The sequence below is a fragment of the Panthera leo genome, chromosome A2 (assembly GCF_018350215.1).
Source record: "Panthera leo isolate Ple1 chromosome A2, P.leo_Ple1_pat1.1, whole genome shotgun sequence".
Lineage (NCBI taxonomy): Eukaryota > Metazoa > Chordata > Mammalia > Carnivora > Felidae > Panthera > Panthera leo.
Genome location: NC_056680.1, coordinates 54,310,862 through 54,335,090, shown reverse-complemented (window position 1 = coordinate 54,335,090; position 24,229 = coordinate 54,310,862). Strand labels below are relative to the sequence as shown.

Genomic DNA, 24,229 nt, shown 5'->3' with positions numbered 1-24,229 from the left:
CCTTGATTTATGTTCAAATCATGATCTCACCATTTCTCCATGCATCTGTTAGTAGACATTTGGGTTGTTTCTATCTTTTTTTTTTTTTTTAATGTTTATTTATTTATTTATTTATTTATTTAAAATTATTTTTATTTTAGGGGTTTATCTATTTGTTTATTTGTTTGTCTGTTTTGAGAGAGACAGAGAGTGATCAGGGGAGGGGCAGAGAGAGAGAGGGAGAGAGAGAGAATCCCAAGCAGGCTCCGTACTCAGCGAGGAGCCTGATGTGGGACTTGAATTGACAAAACTGTGAGATCCTGACCTGATCCTGACTGAGCCACCCAGGTGCTTCTATCTTTCAACTATTGTGAATAATGTTGCCATAAAGACTGATGTAGGTATCTCTTTGATTCCCTGTTTTCAATTCTTTCATTTATAATACCCAAAAGTGGAATTGTTGGATCATATGATAATTCTTTATTTAATGTTTTGAGGAACCACCGACCTGTCTTCCATAGTGGCTGCACCATTTTACATTCCCACCAGCAGTGGATGAGGGTTCCAATTTTTCCACATCCTCCCCAACTTGTATTTTGTTGTTCTTGTTAGCTGGTGTTTGATAATAGCCACACTAGTGGGTGCGAAGCAGTGTCTCATTGTGCTTTTGATTTGTATTTCCCTCGTGACTAATGATGTTGAGTATCTCCTCATGTTCTTCTTGGACATTTGTGTATCTTTCATGGAGAAATGTCAGGGAGGAATCTTTTCCAGTTGAAAGATGATATTGCTCAGACCAGAGTAAGAACAGGAAACATAGTGTGAAGTGATCAGATTCCAGATATCTTTTGAAGAGGAAGCAGACAGGGTTTGCGGCATGGGAGAAAGAGAAGTCGAGGACTTCTCCAAGTGGTGCCCATATTTTTTGCCTGAGCAGTTGCTGAGATGGGGAAGGCTTCAGCAGAGACAGGCTTCAAGGGAGGGAGAAGGGTTTGGTTGAATTGGGACAACCCTGGAAACTGAGGATTGAAGCCCAGAAAGGAATTTAATACTTCAAGAAAGTGGGTAGAGGGATAAAAAGAGAGTTTCCTATATTTTGCCACTACACTGTTTTTTAAGGTCCTCTATGGACACAGCTTCACTGTATCAATTCCTGATCAACTGGGGTTCCCTCTGCCCCAGTCCCATTCCTGGTTTGTCACCTGACGGGTGATAGGGGCTGTTCCTGAAGCTGCAGATCCATCTATGGACAGTAGGTGGCACTGTAGGGCCAGAAATAGCCAGGACGCTGCTGGCTCAGTAGACTGTGGACCAGGGACCAAGAATTGGGAATTTTCAAATCACTGCATCATGTCAAAGTACAATTCTAGAATCTCAGCACCAGCAGATTCGAAGATTCAAGACGGAAAATGCCACACCTGAGCCTTGTGAAGGGGAAATCCCAGTGGGTAGCTGGTTCCAAGAGATATTTACTTCCGCGATATATACCTAAACACATTCAGTGCCAGTTAACATTTATTCATTGAACACCTACCGACGGGTCACGTGTCACTCGCTGCGTTAGATGCTGTGGATTCAGGGGTGACACTTCGTTCCTGCCTCAGAGAAGTTTCAAGGAAAAAACGACAAACAAAAGGAATAATATGGATTGTATTGTCAAGGAAATACACAGGATTATGTGATGGAAAGATTAATTTAACTGTGGGAGAGAATTAAGGGAGGAGATGAGGTTTGGGTAAAGACCTGAAGGAGGAGGAACGCAGAAACCCTTTCCAGATAAGTAGCCCCAGGATTGAGAGGGGACCTCTCTCCAGGTTTCCGTGGTCATGCAGCTGACCACTCCCAGTAGCACTATTTAAAGTCAGGTCTGTCTGAACCTGAATGGTGCTCGCTAATAGCTGCTGGGAGGATTGGGTGAAGTAATATATGCAAAGCCCTATTATTCCTCAACTAGGAGTAGGGTTTTGTTGTTTGCTTTTTTTTTTTTCCTTTTTATTGAAGTATAGTTGACACACAATGTTACGTTAATTTCAGGCTTACAGCATAGTGATTCAGCCAAGTCCACAAGAAGCAGGGCTTTAAAAGCAACTTTCAGAAATCTCTGCCTTTCTTGTCTCATAGGCTTTGCAATGAGGCAAATGGGGAAAGTTTATTGCTGCCGATAAGATGTGCTCTCATTACTAAGATAGCAAACTTGGGGGCAAAGGTAGGTAAGCCGTAAACTCCAGGTTTCTTCAACTCTGAGAAGAAGACAAGGCCACAGCCTGGAGAGCAGTGCCAGAGAGCCCTCCCCTTCCCCTCAGGAGTGTGTGTGACAAGGGAACAGGAGGCCCGGGGTCCTTTGGGCCCAAAATAGGTGCTGGCACTGGGCGACTGAACTTCTGACGTATGTGACCTAATATTCCCTGCATGGAGACACCTGCCCTCCACATCCTAGGGCAGAACCTGAGCTTTCTCTCCAAGCTGTGATTGACTACTCCTTTGCCTCTCCAGACTTGCAAATACACATGCACTCACACACCTACATACACATACACACTCATCCACATACATACTCAGACTCGTGCACTGATGCACATATATATGCTCATACTTTCCACACTCATTTACATCCACATACTCCAGCACTTAAACTCACTCACCCACATATGCACATATGCGCAGTCACACACTCACTAAGATACACTTAAATCTGCTCACACACATATATTCAAATATTTACACACATTCCCACACTCATATACCCATATTCATTCATATGGATATTTATACACACAACACAGACATTCACACTCTCTGATGTAGTTGTATACACTGACTCACATACATTTAACATGCACTCATACACTTACACACACACTCGAATAGTCACACACCTCATACACATTCATACTCACACTTACACATGCATTCACAAACCCATAGTGCATTCCCTTACATACATATATTTCACCCAGTCACATTTGCATGCAAACATCTGTACACACATTCACACATGCTCATACTCAAACTCACATATTTACACACACAAACCTGTGCTCACATGCTCATTTACTCACTCAAACTCGCATACATTCACACAGTTCCATATTTACATGCACAAACATTCATGCTCACAGTCACATATTCACTAGAAGTCAGGGAAAGGACCCCCCAGTTGTCTAACCAATCAACAGCATCCAAAAAATATTTCCTTTGCATTCATTTCTGTGCCACCTGCATCATGGGTTTGCTGTGCTGATCAAATGAGAAACTATCCAAGAAAAAGGGTCCTGGATTCTGTCAGGCTCTGTACTGGCTGCATCTCCCCTGGAACAGTGTCCTCCTTGGGGACGAGCACCTTCATTGACCATCTTGGTGGCCCTGAGAAAAACCCTGGGCTGAGAGGTTGGAGCAGGGGTCAGACCAACTGGAAATGGCCGCAGTGGTCACGGATCCCAGCCAAGGGCCAGGCGTGTGGTCTGATAGGTAAGAAGAGACAGGAACAGAGAAAATCATAAACAGAGTATCATAGAGAATCTTCAAACCACACTCTATGAAATCATTGTTTATCCCCCCTCAAGTGTTACAACTTTGTACAAATAGTTAATATCAAAAAAATTGTTAATGTTTATTTTTGAGAGAAAGAGAGAGAGAGTATGAGCAGGGGAAGGGCAGAGAGAGGGAGACACAGAATCCAAAGCAGGGTCCAGGCTCCAAGCTGTCAGCACAGAACCCAACACAGGGCTCCAACTCGTGAACCATGCAATTGTGACCTGTGTCACAGTCAGATGCCTAATTGACTGAGCCACCCAGGGACCCCAAATAATTAATATTTTTAGAGGGCTTATTTTGGGGGCCAGGGGCCACAGATCTGATGGCCCACAGACCATCACAATCTATACACTCTTTGGTTTGGGGTGTGCATTTAAAATTTTTGAATTTCAAAGTCTTTGGAGGAAGGAGAGAACACTTGCAATAGTGTGGAGAGGCGCCTGGGTGGCTCAGTCAGTTAAGCCTCCGACTCTGGATTTTGGCTCGGGTCTCACGGTTCATGGGATGGTTCTGAGATGGAGCCCCACATCCGATCTGTGCTGACAGCACAGAGCCTGCTTGGGATTCTCTCTCTCCCTCTCCCCCCTGCTCTTCCCCTGCTTATGGAAGCATGCACGCGTGCAAACACACACATGCTGTCTCTCTCTCTCTCTCTCTCCCTCTCTCTCTCTAAAAATAAATAAATAAACTGGAAAAAAACAATAAGTGTGGAGTAAAGACTTCTGAGAATCTGCTCGTCATAAGAGCCATAAGTACACTGGTAAAAAATAGTCCCAATTAACTTTTTCAGTACTCTGGAAATTAATCAAAGACTTACAACAATCCAAGGAACATTTACTTAAAAAAAGAAAAAGAAAAAATAAATCTCAAAACAGTGAGCTTTGTGACATTTTAACTTATCCTATTCCCTTCCCCCTTCCATAGTTCTGCAATAGCCTTGAAAAACACCAGTTTTACGATCACAATAGCCATAAAAACTGGTTACTTATTAGTCACTGAAAAAGGAAGAAGGGTTTGGAGTTCACTAAAAAGCCCTAACTCCAAAGAGTTGTCATTGTTTGACCTATCTGGAAGTTCCTTAGGAATCCCCACTCGGAGAGTTTGTCTTTATCTGACCTGACCTGTTTGCCAGTCAGCATGAACAGCTTTTTCTCTTAGAGGCATTTGTCAAAAACAATCAGCAACAACAGTTTAACATTGAAGCTGCCTGAGGCAGTGATAACAGATGGGCCCAACAAGAAATTGACAAAAAAATTTAAAAGAAAAGTTGGGAAATCAGATGCCTATAGAGAAATTTGAAAAGCTCCAACATATTCTTGGGGATCTAGGAGGCCATGCACACATGCAGGAGTGTGTACTTGCCCAGGAAATAACTGAGAAAGCCACTAATCTCTCACCTCTGGCTGACCTTTTTGAGGTTCTGCTTAAGCAGGAAGTAGAGGCTAAGGTAGTGTAAACTGCCTGATGGAAGTTTAAAAGTATGCCCCCAACATATACAGATGATTTCACATCAGAAACCATGGAATCCAGAAGGCAGTGGGCTGACATGCTCAAAGTGCTGAAAGAAAAAGACCAAGATTTCTATATCTAGCAAAACTATCCTTCAAAAGTGAAGTACATCAAGCAGAAGATACTCCTATGCCAATATTCACTGCAGTACTATTCACAGTAGTCAAAGGGTGGAAACAATCCAAATGTCCATTGATGGATGAATGGGTAAACAAAATGTGGTATACAATTACAATGGAATATTATTCAGCCATAAGAAGGAATGACGTTCTGATGCATGCTATGACACAGATGAACCTTGTAACATTATGCTACATAAAATGAGCCAGATACAAAAGGACAAACCCTGTATACTTCCACTTATATAAGGTGCCTAGAGTAGTCAAATTCGTAGAGACAGAAAGGAGTTTAGAGGTTATGAGATGCTGGGAGGAGGGTATAATAGAGAGTTATTACTTAACATTTACATGAAACAGTCCTTCAGTCTATAATGAAAGGATGCCAGACAGTAACTCAAATCCACATGAAGAAATAAAGAGTAAAGGTAACTACATAGGTAAACAGAAAAGATATCATCAATGTTTTTGTAACTCTTTTTTTCTTCTATGTAATTTAAAAGACAGTTGCATAAAACGACAATTATAAGGTCATTTGATGGCCTTGTCAGCAAGTCCTCTTGCTCGTCTATAGACCCCACCAGTTAAAACCAGAAATAGACAAGACTGCCTAACTCATGCTCTAAAACCCATTGTGCTTATTTCTTATCGCACTTTCCTGAGGCATTGACAAAGATGTTTTGCAATGACTGGAACATTCCAGCTGCCAGACCAGAAAAGCCCTGATAGCAACGGAATGTCTAGAAGCCCACATCCCCCATGTCCCCTTCCCTGACCACAATCATGTACAAAACACGATCATGTGCTAAACACGTGCTGGCCCCCATCTGTGATCACACACTCTCTGGCCTGCTCCCTTGCACGTAACCACCCCACAAACCCTCCTTGTAAATTCTAGGTGTCCATCTTGCCAGGCAGAGGTCAGTTGTTAAGGCTTGAGCCTGCCACCTCCCCCAGCTGCTGGCACTTGAAATAAATTTCTCCCTTTCTCTTTTCCAAACCCTTGACTCTTGAGTTACTGGCTTCTCTTGCTATGAGTTTCTCCGAGTTTGTTCAGCAACGGTGTTGGCAAACCCAGCCAGGGGCTAGGCTCTTGATTGGTCCAGCCCCTTTGGGACTCCCCAGGGCAGAGTGGCTGGCCTCAGCAATGCACTGGGGCTCACCCATTTGTTTCTTGAGTTAGTGGCCGGGATGGATAGATCAGCCTTATAACAGGCTTATGATGTAGGAAGATGTAATTTGGACAATGGTAGGACAAAGAACAGGAGAGAACAGAACCATATAGGAGTCTTGGGCACACATCCAGCCCACCCAGAGCCTGATCATGGCCCTGGCTCCCTATTCAATCACTGAACCTTATTACCCACTCTGGGGGATCCAGCGATGGGCAGGACAGACCCAGCTGCCCCTGCCTTTGCAGAGCTCTCTGTCCCACAGATGGGATGAGATGGAGTGACTCAGGATCTGCTCACAGGGTGGGGCTAGAAGAGTTTTGTCAGGCTAGTGATAGGGACACAGTTTTAGGGCACTATCTCCCTTGTTTCTGTTCTTCTGCCTCTACCATTGACCTTCAAATTCTCTCTTTATTATGCAGAACATCTCCTCTGGCCTTTTCTAACCAGACCTAGGAACTGGGTAGTTTGGGGGATGGGAGTGCAGGGGCGGCTGGGGGCAGGGTGCTGAGGAAGGGAAGTTGTAAAAGAGTGGAGAGGGAAAGGGGAAGGTACCAGAATGAGAGTCCAAAACCCTCAACTCCTACCCCCAAGCCAGCTCTCCAGTATGCTGCTTGTCTGGAGACACACAGACCTCTTCCCACCAAAAATTCGGGTGTGTAAACTGTTCTCCATCTCTCTACATGTGTAATTTTGTGCATGTGTGTGGGCTGGTGTGTGTAACAGATTACTAAATTGCAGCTTTCCCCTGAGTTACCAAGATAAATAAGACATTCTAGATCAAGATGAAAATGTTCAAAGGAAATAAACAAAAACCTGTTATAAGGTCCTAAAAGATCTACCTGCATTGAGGATCTAATTATTAAAGAAATTTGTGAGACCTTCTTTTGAGAAAATAGGACTTTGACTCTCCCTGCCCTCAGCCCCACCCCACGCAGGGGTGCTCAGTTGCTCTACTGAGGTGCTTTCCCGGAGGCCAGGAGATGGGTCACAAGGGGACTATTTGGGAGCTAAGTATGGGCTCCTTGTAGGGTGGAGGCACTGGGCCTGGTCTCTGATCTCAGCAATCTAAAGGATCAGAGAAAGGAGCCTCTGAGGGATGGCTGAGCAGGAAGTCTCACTGCCACAGGCTGTCAGAGGAAGGAGCAAACCAGAGGATTCTCCACAGATGAGATGTAGGTGCCTCAGGAGACTGGGCCTGATCCTGCCCCAGAGGACACCTGGAGGAGTGATGTGACATCTGACAGAGACTCAGTGTGGTTTGTGCCCCAGGTTGTGGGGAGGGAAGAATAAAAACAGAAGCTGAGGAGAATTGCCAGGAGGAGGTTAAGTGCGTTGCTCCCATCAAAAAGGTAAAATGGAAGGGTGCCTGGGTGGCTCAGTGGTTCAGCGTCAGACTTCAGCTCAGATCATGATCTCACGGTTTGTGAATTCGAGCCCTGCATTGGGCTTGCTGCTGTCAGCGCAGAGCCTGCTTTGGATCCTCTGTCTGTTTCTCTTGGTCCCTCCCCCACTTACACATGCACTCTCTGTCTCTCTCTCTCTCTCAAAAATAAATAAATTTTAAAAAAAGTAACATCACTCATCATCAGGGAAATACAAATCAAAACCACAATGAGATACCACCTCACACCTGTCAGAATGGCTAACTTTAACAACTCAGGCCACAACAGATGTTGGCAAGGATGCAGAGAAAGAGGATCCCTTTTGCACTGCTGGTGGGAATGCAAACTGGGGCCGCCACTCTGGAAAACAGTATGGAGCTTCCTCAAAAAGTTAAAAATAGAACTATCCTACGACCCAGAAATTGCACTATTAGGTATTTATCCAAGGGATACAGGTGTGCTATTTCAAAGGGGCACATGCACCCCCCTATGTTTATAGCAGCACTGTCAACAATAGCCAAAGTATGGAAAGAGCCCAAATGTCCATCGATGGATGAATGGATAAAGAAGATGTGGTATATATATATATACAATGGAGTATTACTCAGCAATCAAAAAGAATGAAATCTTGCCATTTACAACCACGTGGATGGAACTAGAGGGTATTATGCTAAGCAAAATTAGTCAGAGAAAGACAAATATCATATGACTTCACTCATATGAGGACTTTAAGACACAGAACAGATGAACACAAGGGAAGGGAAGCAAAAATAATATAAAAACAGAGAAGGGGACGAAACAAAAGAGACTCTTAAATATGGAGAACAGAGGGTTACTGGAGGGGTTGTGGGAGGGGGGGTGGGCTAAGTGGGTAAGGGGCATTAAGGAATCTACCCCTGAAATCATTGTTGCACTATATGCTAACTAACTTGGATGTAAACTTAAAAAAAAAAAAAAAAAAAAAGGTAAAATGTAATGTTCTCAAAGCTCCCCAGAATCTATGAAAACACCACCTGAGAGGGATCAGCTTTATGCACAGGTCAGCACAAACCCATCCTGTAGCAGTATCAACCAAGTAATGACTTTCCTGCTCCACCCGGCCACACACATCCCCCCCACACGCCATGGGTTAGAAACCACCTGACCAAGATGGATGAGGAGGCTTTAAGGTGGGAAAAAGAGAAAGAAGGATTTACCTACCTTCTAGTAAAAGAAGAGGCCATCTGTAACTTTTCAAAAAGTTGGAACCTTTGACTATTCCCCAGGCTGAACATTCAAACTTGTGAACTGAGACTGTGTTTAAGAACTTGCAATGAATATAGAGTTTTTGTTTTGTGTGTGTATGCGTGTGTGTTTGAACTTGGTGTATTTGTCAGGGTTCTCCAGAGAAACAGAAGCAACAGGAGATTGGTATGTATATCTGCAAGGTGGGCTGGCAGGCAGGAGGCCCAACAGCACCAGAGCTCCAGTTCCAGTCTGAAGGCCATCTGCTGTGGAACCAGAAAAAGCTGATTTTGCAGATGAAGTCAAAGGCAAAGGTCATCTGCTGGAGAATTTTCTCTTGCTCGGGCATGGTTAGTCTTTTTGTCCAATTCAGGCCTTCAGCTGATTGGGTGAGGCTTACCACACCACAGAGGGCAATCTACTTTACTCAAAATCCACCAATTTAAATGTTAATCTCATCCAAAACCACTCTCACAGGGGCGCCTGGGTGACCTGTTAAGGCTTGTTAAGGCCCAGTCAGTTAAGGGTCTGACTCTTGATTTTGGCTCAGGCCATGATCTCATGGTTTGTGAGTTCCAGCCCCACGTTGGGCTCTGTGCTGACAGTGTGGAGGCTGGCTGGGAGTCTCTCTCTCCACCCCTCCCCTTCTTGTGCTCTCTCTCTCAAAAATAAATAAATAAACATGTCAGCAACAACAACAACACTCTCACACAAACACCCAAATTCATGTTTGAGCAAATATCGGGGCAGTGAACTATCAGAAAAGCCATGGGAGTGTCCCAGTTTCTACCCAGAGCTTCCTCCACTGAATCCATTTTAAATATATACATTTTTAATGTTTATTTATTTTTGAGAGAGAAAAAGAGAGAGGGCAAGCCAGGAAGGTGCAGAGAGAGAGAGAGAGAGAGAGAGAGAGAGAGAATCTGAAGCAGGCTCCAGGCTCTGAGCTGTTAGCACAGAGCCTGACACGGGCTTGAACTCACAAACTATGAGATCATGACCTGGGCCAAAGTCGGACACTTAATGGACTGAGCTGCCCAGGCGCCCCTGACTCCATTTTAAAGAGGTAATGGGAGACAAAATAAACTTTTGTGATTATGCCCCGTGAGTATGTTGCTCAGCCATTACAGCTGTCACCAGTGTTTTCAGCAGGGACTGCAGGAAGTGCCACTTTAAAAGCTGTTAACAATAGGAACCTATTTCTTTGGTGGCACTAGAGTTACACTTTCGGCAAAGATTGCTCTTCTTTTTGGGAAAGCATTTATCTTAGATAAAGTGAAAGCCGTCTTCTGGAAGGAAGAAACCATGGCCCCAGAGGAATCACATGTTAATTGCTGTGTTCTGGGGGAGCAGGGAGGAGGTATCTTTGAAGAGATTGGGGGGTTTTCCTTGGGTTTGCTTGCTCAAGCTGGAGCATGGCCTAGGGAAGTGAGGATTCCTAGACTCTGGGAAGACAACAAGAGATTCCGATGGCAGGGTCTCCACCTGAAGTGCGAGGAAAAGGGCTAAGGAGAGAAGCAGCCAGAAGGGTCCCCCAGGGCTGGGTTGTCTAGGGCAAGGACATGGCCAGTGCAGAGATATCTGCTGACTGGGTTTCAGTTTTCCTTCCACTCCTTCAGGCTTGCAGCAAAATTCTGTAACCATTTCAGCCTGGACTCCGGTTTCTCAGAGGAATTTGGGAAGAGCAGGGTGAGAAGGTTCCGGAGCCACTGGCAGAGTAGCTGGGAGCTGCAGGTCAGAGCTGAGGAGCACGGTGGACCAGCGATCCCTCTATTAATAATTACTGGGGGTCAGCAGGCTTCCTCTGTGTCTGGTTGACCTCAGTGGTCATGGGGGGGGCCGGGGGACTCTCAGGCATACCTCAGAGGGGAGGCGTCTGGTGTCCTGTGGCCTGAAGGGTGCCAGACTTTGGAGATGTGGCATAGTCAGAGGTCAAGAGTTTGTTCTCTGGAGCTAGGCTGCCTGGGTTTGAGTCCCACCTCTGCTCCTTAGGGCCACAGGCAGGTCAATCCATCTCCCTGTGACCTCACTTTGTTCCTCGGTAAAAGTGAGGCTGTTTGAGGACTAACAAGTTGGTATTGGAAAACTCTGAGAGCGCAGCTGGAATGTAAATGTTTGTTGAGCTGAGTCAGTCCACGGAGCTGAGTTAGGTTAAGTTTGGGCTACGTGGTGAGCTACAGAGGCTTTTGTAAGTCAGACTGGGGAGCCATCCAAGGCCCCGAGCAAAGGGGCACTGACATAAGCAGATCCATGAGTTTGCGAGAGCGGGTGGGAAGAAATCCCTCGACTCGAATGAGATATTTGCAGGAGTGAGGGGCCCTCCCGATACCCCTCAATGCCCCTCAAGCCCTGGCCTTGGTCCCACCTGCTGAAAAAAAAAGGGGACAAAAATAAATCAAAGGCTGTTTAGCTTTTTCTCAAAGTCTTTCCTTCCCTTTGGTGGAGTTGTCAGGCCAAGCAGAGGTCATTCCAGCTTTGTTTTTCTCTAATCTGCTTCCAGCCCAGAGGCAGAACTGAGGCCTAAAAATACCGTGAGCCGCCAGGTCTCATCCCTTCAGCCTCTGCCAGCCGGGTTGCCTGTCCCTCTGCTCAGCACTCTGCCCTTGGCCTTCACTTACTGGCAGTTCTTGGGCATCTCCATCCACCCCCCAAGACTGGGGATGGGGTCTGGAAGGACAGAGCGTAAGATCTGGGCTCAGGGAGAGGGGTCTCCTAAGAGGGACTGATACCTCAGGATTCAGATAGACGGTCTCTCTCAGCTCTGCCCTTTGTATAGATGGGAACACTGAGTCCTAGAAAGGGGAAGGCAGGTGGTTTTCTGAGCTCAACTACTGCCCCGCCCCCCCTTCTTCCCAACCAGCTTCAAAGCTCTTATCTGGCAGAGAAACTTCAAATGATGCTAAAGAGGAAAGCCCTGGGTTGTTAGTCCAAAGTTCTGACTCTCATCCCCCAGGACTGATGGGGCTCAGTTCCTTCATCTGTAAAATTGGGAGATATGACCCTGTGGGTTCTGCAAAGATGTGGGAGAGGGCAGCAGGAAAGCTGAGGATAGAGGGAGCCTCTGGGGAACCATCCCCATGACACCTAAGGCTCCTCTGCTTTCATCTGTTTTCTGTTCTAGGAATCATTATAAGGTTTTGTCTGAAAACAAGTTCTACTGAAATGGAGAGATTTGTGAAGGCTCCTTCTGGCCCCCATGGTCTGTGAAAAGCTTCACCTGCTGTCACAGGCCAAGTAACACTCTGTGTGACCTGTCCACCCTAAACCACTTGCACCTGCTCAGCCTATCTCACCTGGGCTCTGTGCATGATGCCTTCTCTCTCACCTGCTTTACCCGCCCACCTGGCAAACTTCTCATCTTTTAAGCCACAGCTCAAGTACAGTCTCCTCCTGGAAGTTTTCCAGACCTGCCTAATGGCCTCCTTAGGGCTGCCACTGTCTCCAAGCTATCTCTTATCACAGCAGTTAGTACCTTTGTCATTGCCTGTACACTTGCCTGTCATCCAAGAAGACCTGAGTTTAAATTCTGCCACTTTCCAGCTCTGTGACCCTGGGGCAAGGGACCTAACCTCTCTGTGCTTCAGTTTCCACATCTCTAAAATCGTATCAGCACAGGCAAAAATACTTGCTATCTGTCAGTCTTTGTCTTATGTGCTTCACTCATCTAATCCGCACAACATCCCTGTGAGATTGGTCTAAAAACCATTTATTTATTTATTTATTTATTTATTTATTTATTTACTTGCTTATTTATTTTTTTTAACAACTGAGGAAACTGAGGCACAGAGAGGTTAAATAACTTGCTCAGGACACAATCTTGTAAGTGGCAAGGCCAGTATTCAAACCACACAGTCCAAGTGCAGAGAGACTGTACTGCCTCTCAGACGATATCTTGGAGGGTATGGTGTGGGAAATATGTAAATATGTAAATCCAGGGAAAGTTGCTTGGCACATAGTAAGCACTTAACAAATGTTTTTTATCTGTTTCCTAGTGTCCCCTTCTCGGTCATTCTATGCTTCGGAATTTAAACCTGGTGATTTAGAAGAGGAATGGGCTATATTTTTAAGGTTTTTTTTTTTTCTCTTCCATTTATTATCATGGGATCATTACATGTCAGAGCTGGAGAGGACATATTAAATAATAAAGCAACAGTAACTAGCACTTCCTGATAACTTATTACGTATCACTGTGCTAATGTTTTTTTTAATAGATTTTATTTTTTATTTTTTAAATTATTTTTTAATGTTTATTTATTTTTGAGAGAGAGAGACTGAGCAGGGAAGCTGGAGAGAGAGAGAGAGAGAGAGAGAGAGAGAGAGAGAGAGAGAGAGAAACAAGCAGGTTCCACATTGTCAGTGTGGAGCCAGACACAGGGCTCGAACTCACAAACCGTGAGATCATGACCTGAGCTAAAATCAAGAATCAGACCCTTAACAAACTGAGCAACTCAGGTGCACCTAGATTTTATTTTATTATTTTTCTTAAAGTTTATTTATTTATTTTGAGAGAGAGAATGAGCACAGAAGAGGCAGAGAGAGAGGGAGAGAAAGAGAATCCCAAACAGGCTCCACACCATCAGTGTGGGGAGCCCAATGTGAGGCTCAAACTCACGAACCGGGAGATCATGACCTGAGCTGAAGTCCAATGCTTAACCAACTGAGCCACCCAGGCACCCCTGGATTTTATTTTTTCAAAGCAGTTTTCAACTCACAGCAAAATTGAGAAGTCACCGTTCCCATACCCTCCCTGCCCCCCCCTCACCCACAGCCTCCCAGACAATCCACATTCCCTGTCAGAGTAGTACATTTGTTACAACTGATAAGCCTACACTGACACATCATTGTCACCCAAAGTCCACAGTTTACATTAGGGTTCACTCTTGATGTTACATATTCTCTGAGTTTTGATAAATGTATAATGAAATGTATCCACCATGATAGTATCATAAAAAGTATTTTCACTGCCCCAAAAATTCTTTGTGCTCTGCCTTTTCATCCCTTTCTACCCCTAACCCTCACCAAGCACAGATCCTTTTACTGTCTCTGTCGTTTTCGCTTTTCTAGAACACCACATAGTTGGAATCATACAACATATAGCCTTTTCATACTGGCTTCTTTTACTCAGTAATATGCAATTAAAATTTCTCCATATCTTCTCATGGTTTGGTAGCTCACTCCTTTTTAGTGCTAAATAGTATCCCATTGTCTAGATGGACCATAGTTTATTTATCCATTGACCTGTTGAAGGACATCTTGTTTGCTTCCAAGTTTGGACAATTATGAATAACCTATAAACATCTGTGTATAGGTTTTTTGTGGACATAAGTTTTCAACTGCTTTGGGTAAATACCAAAGAGCATGATTGTTGGATTGTATGGTAAGAGTATGTTTAGTTTTGTAAGAAACTACCAACCACCAAACTGTCTTCCAAAGTGGCTCTACCATTTTGCATTCCCACTAGCAATAGACAAGAGTTCCTGTTGCTCCATATTATCACTAGTATTTGGTATTGTCAGTGTTCTGGATTTTGACCATTCTAGTAGGTGTCTAATGGTATCCTGTTGCTTTATTTACGCTTCAATAATGACATATTTTGTGGAGTATTTTATCATATGCCTATTGGCCATCTGTATATCATGTTTGGTGAGGTGTCCAGATCTTTTGCTCATTTTTAAATCAGGTTGTTAGTTTTCTTATGGTTAGTTTTAAGGGTTCTCCATATTTTGGGGTACATCTGTTGTAAATATTTTCTCCTAGTCTGTGCCTTGTTTTCTCATTCTCTTGACAGTCTTTCACAGATCAGAAGTTTTTAATTTTAATTAAGTCCAACTTATCAGTTATTTCTTTCATGGTGCTATGGTTTGAATATTCATGTGCCCACTCCCACTGTTCAGTTCAAATGTTGAGATCCTCACCTCTGAAGATGATGGTATTAGGAGGTGGAGCCTTCAGGAAGTGCTTAAGTCATGAGGGTAGAGTCCTCATTAATGGAATTAGTACCTTATGAAAGAGGCTCCAGAGAGACTCCCTAGCCCATTCTGCCATGTGAGAGTATGAGAAGTCTGCAACCTGGAAAAGGATTCTTGCTCAACCCTGCAAACACCATGATCTTGGACCTGAGGTTCTAGAATTGTGAGAAAGAAATGTCTGTTGTTTATAAACTACTTTTTCTGTGGTATTATGCTATAGCAGCCCAAGTGGACTAAGATACATGGGTCATGCTTTTGGCACTGTATCGCAAAAGTCATCACCACACCCAAAGCTGTCTAGATTTTCTGTGTTATCTTTTAAGAATTTTATAGTTTTGTGATTTAGACTTAAGCCTATGTTCCATTTTGAGTTAATTTTCATTAAGGATGTAAAGCCTCTATCTAGATTCTCCCTTTCTTCCTTCCTTCCTCCCTCCCTCCCTCTCTCTCTCCCTCTTTCTTTTCCTTTCTTCTCTTTTCTTTCTTTCTTTCTTTCTTTCTTTCTTTCTTTCTTTCTTTCTTTCTTTCTCTCTTTTGCTTGTGGATGTCCAGCTGTCCTAGCATCAGCACCATTTATTGAAATGACTCTTTTTTCTCCATTGCATTCCCTTTATTCTTTTGTCAAAGATAAACTGATTATGTTTAGTGCATCTGTTTCTGGGATTTCTGTTCTTCTCCTTTGATCTATTTGTCCATTCTTTTGCCAACACCGTACTGTCTTGCTTAATATAGCTTTTTAGTGACTCTTGATGTTAGGTAGTGTCAGTCCCCCAACTTTATTCTTCTCCTTAGGTATTACTTTCACTCTTCTGGGTCTTTTGTCTCTCTCCATATAAATACCAGAATTTGTTGATATTCACAAAACAACATGCTGGGATTTTGATTGAGATTGCACTGAATCTGTAGATCAAGTTGGGCTAATATATTTTTTAAATGGCTTATCTTTATAAGTTTAAGCCTTACAATGACTCTTTGGGATAGATACTATTATTATCATCATTTTTCAGGAAAATATTTCATTTTTCAGGTTCAGATATTCCCCAAGAGTGAAGTCAAGGAAGGACCCTGTGGGGTTGTATTATGTATGTATTTACACACCCATGCATATATGTACATACACACACATCTCTAACTCTCTATCTATCTACCTATCTATCTCCTAGCTTTATCTGTTAAAAGGGCCTAAAAGCGATAACATTTTAACAGCAATGAACACACCTACCACCTATGTCTTGGTTTCTGTATTTCATTGCCCACTAAACAGAAACTGGGATCTTTGGAGAAAGAGGATTAGATCAAGGAAGATACAAGATGAACCTGGTATTTATTTTGTCGTGTCTTTAATTAAAAAAAAGAAAAAGACTGGAAATGAAAAAATGATAAGGATTTGTCAAAAGGATGCAGGATTGGATTTGGTCATGATATCTCAGACATGACACCAGGAGCATGGACAACCAAACAAAAAACAGGTAAATTGGATTTCACCAAAATTAAAAACTTTTAAAAAATTTATTTATTTATTTTGAGAGAGACAGAGAGAGTGTGAACAGGGGAGGGACAGAGAGAAGGGGAGACTCTCAAGCAGGCTCCACACTGTCAGCGCAGAGCCCAATGCAGGGCTCCAACTCATGAAACTGTGATCATGACCTGAGCAGAAATCAAGAGTCGGATGCTTAACCAACTGAGCTACCTAGGGACACCATAATTAAAAGCTTTAAAAATATATATTTTAGGGGTGCCTGGGTGGCTCAGTTGGTTGGACTTCGGCTCAGGTCATGATCTCATAGTTCGTGGGTTTGAGCTGTGCATCGGGTTCTGTGCTGACAGCTCAGCCTGGAGCGTGCTTCAGATTCTGTGTCTCCCTCTCTCTCTGCCCCTCCCCTGCTCACACTCTGTCTCTCTCTCCTTCAAAAATAAACATAAAAAATTAATATATATGTACATATTTTATTTTGGGGCACCTGGGTGCCTTAGTCAGTTAAGCATCCAGCTCTGATTTTGGCTCAGAACATGATCTCACAGTTTGTGAGTTTGAACCTCACATCAGACTCTGCACTGCAGAGCCTGCTTGGGATTCTCTCTCTCCCCCTCTCTCTCTGCTCCTCCCATTTTTTTTTCTCTCTCTCTCTCAAAATAAGTAAATATTAAAAAATATATTTTATTTTATTTTTAATTTAAGTAGTCTCCACACCCAAGATGGTGTTTTGAACTCATGACCCCAAGATCAAGAGTCACATGTTCCACTGACTGAGCCAGCCAGGAACCCCAAATTAAAAACTTTTATACATCAAAACACACCATCAAAAAGTAAAAAGGTAACCCATAGGATGGGAGAAAATATTTGCAAATCATATATCTGATAGAGGATTAATATCCAGAATATAGAAAGAATACTTACAACTCAACAACAACAACAAAACAACCCAGTTAAAAAATGAGTAATCTCAGTGTTGTGAGTTCAAGCCCCATGTTGGGTATAGAGCTTACTTTAAAAACAAACAAACAAACAAACAAACAAACAAAAAAACAACTAATATACTTGATTTGGGGCACCTGGCTGGCTCAGTCAGTGGAACATGCAAATCTTGATCTCAGGGTGGTAAGTTCAAGCCCTACATTGGGCATAGAGATTACTTTAAAAAAATGAACAAAAGACTTGAATAGACACTTATCCAAAGAAGATATACAGATGTTCAACAAGCACCTGAAAAGATGCTTAACATTATTGGTCATTAGAGAAATACAACTACAGGGGTGCCTGGGTGGCTCTGTTGGTTAAGCATCCAACCTCGTCTCAGGTTATGATCTCACATTCGTGGGTTCGAGCCCCAAGGTGGGCTGTGTGCTAACAGCTCGGAGCCTGGAGCCTGCTTTGAGTTCTATGTCTCCCTCTCACTCTTCCCCTCCCTGGCTCATGCTCTGTCTCCCTTTCAGAAATGAATAAACATTAAAAAATTTTTAGAGAAATGCAATTTCACATCCATTAGGATAGCTAGTATAAGGAAAAAAAACCCAGAAAATGACAAGTGTTGATGAGGATGTGGAAAAAATGAAACCTTTGTTTCATTGCTGGTGGGAATGTCAAATGGTGAAGATGTTGTGGAAAACAGTATTGCAGTTCCTCAAACATAAAACGCAGAATTACCACATGATCCAGCAACACCGCTTCTGGGTATATACCCCAAAGAATTGAAAGCAGGATCTGAAAGAAATATTTGTGCACCTACATTCATAGTGGCATTATTCACAATAGCTAAAATATGGAAGCAATCTAAGTGCCCATGGACACATGAATTGATAAACAAAATGTATCATATACAAACAATGGAATATTATTGCTTTGAAAAGGAAGGCAATTCTGACACATGCTACAACATAGTTGGCCTTGAGGACATTTGGCTAAGTGAAATAAGCCAGTCACAAAAATATGAATACCATATGATTACACTTCCATGAGGTACCTAAAATAGTCAAAATTATAGAGCTGGGGCGCCTAGTTGGCTCAGTTGGTAGAACCTGAGACTGTTGATCTTGGGGTTTGGGGTTTGAGCCCCACAATGGGTTTAGAGGTTACTTAAAAATAAAATCTTAAATAAAAACAATCATAGAGAAGGAAAATAGAGTGGTAGTTGCCAAGGGGTAGAGGGATGTGGGAATGGAGAGTTATTGTTTAATGGATACGGAGCTTCAATTTGAGAAGATGAGAACATTCTGGAGGTGGATGGTGGTGATGGTTGCACAACCATGTGAATGTAGTTGATGCCACTGAACTTGACACTTAAAAATGATTGAGATGGTAAATTTTATGTTACACATATTTTACCACAAGTGAAAAATAGACAGTAATAGATTATAACCCATTGAATGAAATCAGAATCAATGAGTCCATACTGACAACAAATAGAAAACAAGTAAACGGGACGGGAGGGGGGGGGCGATACATTAGAATTTCAATATGGAAGAAGAGGTGAAATTAGAAAAATGACCATTTTATAGCAATCATAGTAAAGGCTGATTGGGCAAATATCCTCAACTGATGCTGAATCAAGAGAGGAAAATTTGGGAGGAATAGGACATTTGAATACTTTTAATGTTTGTTTGTTTATTTTGAGAGAGAGAGAGAGAGAGAGAGACAAAGTGTGAGTAGAGGAGGGGCAGAGAGAGAGACACACACACAGAATCTGAAGCAGGCTCCAAGCTCTGAGCTGTCAGCACAGAGCCTGATGCAGGACTCGAATCCGCCATTCTTGAGATCATGACTTGAGCTGAAGTCAGACACTCAACCAACTGAACCACACAGGGGCCCCACCTTTTAAAAAAGCATTTGCATGCTTTTAAAGTATCTCCCCACAACTTGCCTAATGCGAAGGGAAAAATAGAAACGAGAAAATGGAGAAAGCAGACAAGACATTGACTGGGTGATCAACACAAACATCACCAGTAAGATTTGGTCTGATATCACATGCCTCCATATGTGATGCCCTTAAAAGGATACAATAGCACTGATAGAATATCCTGATCGGGGATGCATTACCTGATCTTAATTATGAGGAAACATCTGAAAAAACCCACATTGAGAGACTTTCTGTAAAACAATTGGCCTGTATTCTTAAAAATAAGGAAAGACTAAGGGATCATTCCAGACTTCAAGAAGGCTAAAGAGACATGATAACTGAATGTAATTCCTGATCCCAGACTGAACTTGGTAGTGAAGGGGAAAAAGAAAGCTATAGAGACACTGAGACAACTAGCAACATTGGATTATGGGCTGTTGTTTAAGAAGTATTGCATCAGGGGGCACCTGGGTGGCTGAGTCGGTTAAACGTCCGGCTTCAACACAGGTCATGATCTTGCGTTTCATGGTTTCGAGACTTGAGTTGGGCTCTGTGCTGACAGCTCAGAGCCTGGAGCCTGCTTCAGATTCTGCGCAGCTCTCTCTGCCCCTCCCCCGCTCAGGCTCTGTATTGTATCAATGTTAAATTTACTGAATTCTGTAACTATATTGTGGTTACATAAGAGAAAATCCCTGTTCTTAGGAAACCGTGAACTGTGAAGAGTAAATGGACATGGTGTGTGCAAGGTATTTTCACGTGGTTCAGAAAGACAGATCGCGGTTAAGGGTAAGCAGTAGTCTTTGATTATTCTTGCAAATGTTCTGTAATTTTGAGGTTGTTTTCAAAATAAAAAGTAACAACAACAACAAAAATCCCTAAGAGCACCCAGCTGCTAAGGGTTGAACTGAGATTTAAATTCAGACTGTTTAGGGTCACCTGGGTAGCTTAGTTAGTTAAGTGTCTGACTCTTGATTTCAGCTCAGGTCATGATCTCACTGTCATGAGATTGAGCCCTGTGTTGGGCTCCGCAGTGACACCAAGGAGCCTGCTTGGGATTCTCTCTCTCCTTCTCTCTCTGCCCCTCCTTCGTGTTCTCTCTCCCTCAAAATAAATAAGTAAACCTTATAAACAAACAAACAAATAAATAAATTCAGCCTGTTTGGCCTTCAGGGATTCTGCTGTCTCTCTGATCTGCTAGCTCAATCACTCCCTTTTTACAGTAGACACTGAGGCCCAGAGAGGGAAAGGGATTTACTGCTTTCTTGCACCTGACCTGTTGGTAGAGCTGAGTGTCCTGCCTTGAGAGGATGGATGTTTCTTTGGTGCCTCCTCTATTTGCTGGGCCAACTGGATGCCCTGCTGGCCTCATGTCTGGATTCTGCACAATAGGTACTGAGAAGGTTATGCGTAATTAGGGGAGTAAACAGGCCAGGCCTCATGGATTTAGTTGTGTTCCTTTCTACTCTACCATTATGACACCTATTGTGTTGTCTGCCCTGCTCAGTACCCCTTCTTCTTCTAAGGACAATACCTTCCTTGGAAGATCTGTTCGTTTCTACTTTCTAACCATCATGTGGTTCTGCTGGGTCTTGCCAGTCACAGTGTCCCACCCTCATGGCCACGTGTGATTGGTCTAGGGGTGGGCACTGGACTCAAAATGGGCCAATAAGAACCTAACCCTAAGATTTTTCTGGACTGGATTTATGGTAAGCATGATCTAGGCTTTCTAGTGTGAGGTTATGATGTGTGGGGCTCAGAAACTGATGGCAGCCACATTCTCCATCATGAGGAGAAAGCTGGTCTGATAGAATAAATCTAAGAGAAGCATAGAGGAAGAACCTACTCTAGGATCCAGGTGTCTCTGAGGCTCTTTTCTTTCCTTTTTTTTTTTCTTTCAGATAGAGAGAAAGAGAGCACATGATCTGGAGAGAGAAGAGGGAGAGAGAGAGAGAGAATCCCAAGCAGGCTGTGCATCCCTATGACCTTGGGATTGTGACTGGAGCTAAAATCAAGTAGGTCACTCAACCAACTGAACCAACCAGGCACCCCTGAGACCCTGCCTTTTCCATGGATACATTCTATAAACACACCAGCATCGTTCTAATAAGTTGCTGTGATTTTGTGAAGCCTGTATGTTTTGGATTTTAATGATTTGAAACTAAAATAGACCATTTTGGTTGGGATCTCCCAACCAAATGAGATCCCAACTCATTTGGGTTCAGATCCCAACCACTAGCAATTCCAATCATAAGATCCCAGTAGGAAAGCTGTCAGAGTTCCATTCCCCTGGAACTAAATGTATTATTGGCTCTGCTTGGATGGAATGAAGACCATGGGAGTTGGCACCAAGGACTTGTCCCACTGGCTCTGTCTGAGTCCCAGGGAGGGCCATGGTTTTCACACTGTTGATAGAACCATTGGTACTCATCTCTACCTTACCTGCTAGGCTCTTGGAATGTGGCATTCTCCTACCCCCTCAGGATTAAGGCCAGGTCAGTGGAAGGAATATATGGTTTATTGTCAACAGAAAGAAACAAGGGGAGTGGTGCCTGGGAGGCTCAGTCAGTTGAGCGTCTGACTCTTGATTTCAGCTCAGGTCATGAACTCATGGCTTGTGAATTTGATCCCTGCATTGGGCTCTGGGATAATGGTGCAGAGCCTGCGTGGGATTCTCTTTCTGCCCCTCCCCTGCTCATGGGCTCTCTCTCACACAATAGATAAATAAACTTTTAAAAAATAAAAAGAAAGAAAGAAACAAAGAAAGAAACAAAGAAAGAAACAAAGAAAGAAATGGAAAGGGATTAAAACTCATTGAGTCTCACCTCTTAAGTTATGGGTGGGAGACAGAGAAGAAGCTAGGGGAAGCCCTCCATGCCAAGATGAAAGGAGATTGGTCACAATCCCTTACTTCTGCCTAAATCTTAAAATGAGGTATAAATTACATAAAGAATCTTAAGAATACATTTCTACAGGGATGCCTGAGTGGCTCAGTCGGTTAAACGTCCCACTTGAGCTCAGGTCATGATCTCACGGTTTATGGGTTCAAGCCCTGCGTTGGGCTCTGTACTGATAGCTCAGAGCCTGGAGCCTACTTCGGATTCTGTCTCTCCCTCCCTCTCTGCCCCTCCCCTGCTCATGCTCTGTCTCTCTCTGTCTCTCAAAAATAAATAAAACATTAACAAAAACAATTTTTTTTAAAGAACACATTTCTACACACATACACACTTGTATAACCACCATTCAGATCCAGATCCAGAACATTATAAGCATCCAAGAAGACTGCTATGTACCCCTTCCTAGTCAGTATGTTGCACCACCCCCCATTGTGACCCATCTCTATCATCTTAGGTAGTTTTTCCTGTCCTTGAACTTCATGTAATGGAATCATACAGTATGTGGACTTTTGTGTCTGGCTGCTTTTTCATTCAACATAATATATTGGCCCCAATACTCTTGATCTTCATGGTACTCCTGTAACAATAGTTAACTATTAGGTGCCAGGTGGTGTTCCAAGAGCTTTACATGTGTATATTCATTTACTTCTCAGAGTATACCTCTGGGTTAAGTATAGATAAAGGTGCTGGGGCACAGAGATGCGAGATACCTTGCCCGAGACATGGGTCTGAAGTGGCAGAGTTAAAACTGGAGGCGGGCACTCCATCTCCATCTAAGTTCATATCTAAGAAGTAGGAGATCTCCTATACATTTTAAGGGCTGAGAGGCTAACTGGGTAGATCTGGGTCTTTGGAGACTCAAGTTAGGGCAACAGGAATAAATGTGCTAAATAGAGTAAAGTGTTGTACAAATATAAGGCAGGGCCATATTTCATTTAATATTAATAGAGTTGCCCTTCCGTCATTTACTAATCCAATAAACATTTATTGAGAACCTAAAGAGATACGTGGAAGGTCAGTGGGTTCAGAACAATAGAGACAAAGTCCCTGCATCGTGGAAGTCACAGTCCAGAGAGGAGAGCAGGTGTTTGAGGGAAATTACGTGTATGTTGGGCTAATAAAGGGGAAGTTCAGGATGCTTTCCCTGGTGTGTGTTGGGAGAATCTGACCTTGTCTGTGGGGTCAGAGAAGTTCTCTCTAAGGAAATGACATTTTAGCTGTGACATGAGAAGTCAGCAGAGTCTGAGAGAAGGTGTACTGGGCACAGGAAACAGCGCAATCAGAGATCCTGAGGTAAGAGAGAAACTCGCACAAGAATTAGAAATTCAGAGTTACTAGCATATGACAATTTTCCATAAAACAGTGACTTAGCCTGCTTTCATGGAAATGAAATTTCTTATGACAATTTCAATCTTTACTTTCTCTCTCTCTCTCTTTATGTATCATGGACACTAGATGTGACAGCCTTTTTGATCACTCTAGACCTTAACTAGTTTTTACTAAGTTTTAATTTTGTGAAGATACATTCTTTACTTGTTACCTACATTAGCAGAGTTAAACACATCCTGAAAGACACATATGGAGGCATCTTCGGAAATGTGATGTTATTGCTACAAAGATACTGCAATACTTCAACGGAAGTTACACAGAATTTTACCAAACAACTTCAGGTTTTCAGTTCCTCTGCATTCATTTCCTATCAATACTATCGCTAACTAATATCCATTAGTTAATTTTAACTATCAATTTTTAACAGTTGTTGCAATTCATGCTCACTGCCATTCTTCAAATTACATGTCACTTAGTCCAGTGCTTAGTTCAGATCGCCAGATTGCCTAAAATAAAGACTTTGACTAAGCTGATCTGGAATAGGGCTAAGGTTCTGCTTTTTTTTTTTTTTTAATTTTTTTTTAACGTTTATTTATTTTTGAGACAAAGAGAGACAGATCATGAACGGGGGAGGGTCAGAGAGAGGGAGACACAGAATCTGAAACAGCTCCAGGCTCTGAGCTGTCAGCACAGAGCCCGATGCGGGGCTTGAACTCACAGACCGCGAGATCGTGACCTGAGCCGAAGTCGGCCGCTTAACCAACTGAGCCACCCAGGCGCCCCT

General features: G+C 43.1%; 2 protein-coding genes across 2 annotated transcripts in view; one reads left to right on the top strand and one right to left on the bottom strand.

Moving 5' to 3' along the window:
- Positions 1-24,229, bottom strand: part of TRH (thyrotropin releasing hormone) — a 69,533-nt gene that overhangs the window by 35,649 nt on the left and 9,655 nt on the right. The gene's annotated exons all lie outside the window — the stretch shown is intronic.
- TMCC1 (transmembrane and coiled-coil domain family 1) overlaps positions 23,392-24,229 on the top strand; it is a 251,510-nt gene continuing 250,672 nt past the window's right edge. The window contains exon 1 of the mRNA XM_042911283.1: positions 23,392-23,409. The gene's annotated coding sequence lies outside the window, so the exon portion shown is untranslated. The remainder of the gene's footprint in view (positions 23,410-24,229) is intronic.